This window comes from Nicotiana tabacum, chromosome 11, assembly GCF_000715075.1.
Source record: "Nicotiana tabacum cultivar K326 chromosome 11, ASM71507v2, whole genome shotgun sequence".
NCBI classification, from domain to species: Eukaryota; Viridiplantae; Streptophyta; class Magnoliopsida; order Solanales; family Solanaceae; genus Nicotiana; species Nicotiana tabacum.
In genome coordinates, this window is record NC_134090.1 from 12,832,327 (window position 1) to 12,835,917 (window position 3,591).

Genomic DNA, 3,591 nt, shown 5'->3' on the forward strand with positions numbered 1-3,591 from the left:
ATGACTGACGTGAGGTTGAGCCGGAGGTTTGGTGGACTGGACGTGGAGATGGGGGAGGAGAACAACGTTTCTGTTGATGTCCGTTGCTGGTTTTTCCGGTGTGTTGTTGGTGAGTGACAGTAGGGTCGAGGGGGGCAGCGACGATGCGGGCTGGGGTTATGGTCGCTGGACGTGAGGATGGTGACGCAGCAGTGGTGGACTACTGGTGGTCGACGGGGCTGGGGCGTGGATGGTGGTGATCGACTGGTAGCAGGGTCGTTTGGACAGAAAAAATGAAGCAGAAGACAGCAGCACCTGCAACGAGCAGCTGGGGACGATGGAGATGACGGGATACGGGTTGTGGTCGCCGGACTTTTTGGTTCACTGTTGTGCACGAGGAAGCGACGGGGAGGCTGGTTATGGTCGTTTTGACTTGAAAGAGGAGGAGGCCATGGGCTATGGCGTGAAGGTTTTCTTTAGTTTTCCTCTTCTTCAAAATGAAGAAGAAGATGAATAGTGGCCTTTTCCTTTAATTTCTTTTCCCAAAATTTTTTCTCTCTCCCTTTTTTCACGTTCTCCTCCCTTTTCTCTTTCCAAAATTTTTGCTTTTAAAATTCTTTCACTCCTCCTTCCCCTCCCGTTCTGTCCCTTCCCTTTCCCAAAAGTTTTTTTGCTTTTTTTTTTATTTTCCAATCCCCCCCTTCACGTTCTGTCCCTTCCCCTTCCTAAAAGTTTTTTTTCCAGCTTTTTCAATTTTTAAATCCCCCATGTGTTTTGTCCTTGTTCAAAGGACATGGACCCCACGTGCGTAGGGGTCCAAGACATGTGTCCCCCATGCGCGGTTGGGTTCGGATTATTATGGGTCAGGTCTGAAAATTAGGCCTAAAAATGGGGTAGTTTAAACCCAAATATTATTCTTTGCCCCGACCCGAGAATAAAAACACGATGTAATTCAATTAATCCTATGCAAGCAAAATAACTACCGAAATATGACTAATTATTTAAAACAAAACTATTTCTTCTCTTTTTTTTTCTTAGTATTTTTCAAGATTAAAATAGGTACAAAGCATAAATAAAACTATTTTTGTCATTTTCGTTTTCATATAAAGATAAAACATAAAGTACTATTTTTGTATTTTTCAAGATTAAAATGACTACAAAACATTAATAAAACTAAATTTTTATAATTTTCGAAATTATATAAAGTACAAAAATAAGGTACTATTTTTTATATTTTTTCAAGTTTATGAGAAATACATAAGCTAAAATTTATATATATATTTTTTTTTGTAATTTTTCTTTTGCGACGAAATAAAGTAAAATAGTCAAAATAGCTATATTAGACCCAATTTAAATATTCACGCTAAAATGTGAAAATTCCCGGGGAGGGTCAAAAATCACACGTCTACAGCTGCCCCTCTTTGACTGGAAACACGATGAGTTTTCCGACAAAGAACGACTAGACATGTTTTTGACCCGACCATTATTTGGAAGGACTACACTAAGGAAAGGAAGGGAATGTGACCGAGCCCTGGTATCTGAGCTACCTACATATCCTTGGTTATAAAGGAATCAGGCCACGTATAGTTCGAAAATGAGAGAGATGGTAGAGTGTACCGAGGTGAAGAGCCGATCGAGGTGCCATTCCGTTGAGGTTCCGGTCTGCGGTCCTGTCATTACATCAAAAATGAAAAATGAAAAAGACTAACTAAGCCTATCAGCTACTAGTTACAAGGATTCCTATCTATAAGTCTTCTGAAACTTGATCTTGAGTCTTGAATGGTGTTTCATACAGACTTTGGATTTGAACCTTGATACTTGCTAGTTGTAGGTGCTAGTTCTTGAGCAGACCACATCTGTTCTCCACTTCCGTACTTTGGATTCATCATTTTTTTTTAATAGCTTATGTTGATCATCTCAGACTGTTGACTCGCATTCTTAAGGCGAGCTTCTGTTATTTCTAACTTGGATTGAATGCTGGGGATTTTTGTTGTAACCTTCTGCCTTCCGGTGGGTTACTGCTTGATCTCGAAAGGTATTCCTTTGTTCTACAGGCGGGCTCCTGACTTTTTCCTCTTCGACATACAACAACCTCCGTTCTACAGGCGGGCTCCTGACTTCTTCAACTTCTTAAAATTTAATTCAGCCTCCATTCTCCAGGCGGGCTCCTGACTTCAACAACTTTCTCAAAATAATTCAGCCTCCATTCTCCAGGCGGGCTCCTGACTTCAACAACTTTCTCAAAATAATTTAGCCTCCGTTCTCCAGGCGGGCTCCTGACTTCTACAACTTTCCTAAAAATAATTTAGCCTCCGTTCTCCAGGCGGGCTCCTGACTTCGACAACTTCTTACAATAAATCAGCCTCCATTCTCCAGGCGGGCTCCTGACTTCAACAACTTTTTTTCAATAATTTATCACCTCCATTCTCCAGGCGGGCTCCTGACCTCAACAACTTTTCAAAATTTATCACCTCCATTCTCCAGGCGGGCTCCTGACTTCAACAACTTTTTTTTCAAAAATTTATCACCTCCATTCTCCAGGCGGGATCCTACAACCAAAACAAACAAAACAAACGAAATTTCCTAACCTAGTTTGCACTGGGAAGATTTGTGAGTCGTTAGCAAAATTGTAACCCACTTATACTACTGATGCAATGATGAGAGTAAACTAAAGACTAGACTAGGATGTGCATCTCCTACGAGTAAAACCAAAAAACTCTTGCTAGCAAATGTGTCTGCTAAAATAAAACCTCCATGACTCAAACTAGGAAGTGCGTCTTCTATGGTTGAATCGGAATGAACTAAACTAGGAAGTGCGTCTCCTAGGGGTGAAAACTTCAGTGACTAAAACTAGGAAGTGCGTCTCCTATGAATAAAATCTCAATTTAGGAAGTGCATCTCCTAAAAGAAAAACTTGAAAGACCTTGATTAGGAAGTGCGTCTCCTACAGGTAAAACTTCAATAAACTAGACTAGGAAGTGCGTCTCCTATGGTCGAACTTAAGATGAATCAAACTAGGAAGTGCATCTCCTAAGGGTGAAATCTCAATTCCGGAAGTGCGTCTCCTGAAATAAAATATAACCTGAAAAAGCCAAGCTAGGAAGTGCGTCTCCTATAAATGAGCTATCAATTTTAGGAAGTGTGCCTCCTATGGGTAAAATCTCAATGACTCAAACTAGGAAATGTGTCTCCTACGAATGAAATATTAAATGAACCAGACTAGGAAGTGCGTCTCCTAAAGCAAAATATAACCTGAACGACCCAGACTATGAAGTGCGTCTCCTAGGGGTAAAATAAACTTAGGAAGTGCGTCTCCTATTAATGAAAACATAATTTAGGAAGTGCGTCTCCTATGCATGAAATTAAACTTAGGAAGTGCATCTCCTAGAGGTAAAATAAACTTAGGAAGTGCGTCTCCTATGGGTGAAACTTTAATGATTTTGAACTAGGAAGTGCGTCTCCTATGAATGAAAATAATTTAGGAAGTGCGTCTCCTATGCGTGAAATCTTAATTTAGGAAGTGCGTCTCCTATGGGGTAAAAGTAAACTTAGGAAATGCGTCTCCTATGGGCAAAACTAAACTTAGGAAGTGCGTCTCCTATGGGCAAAACT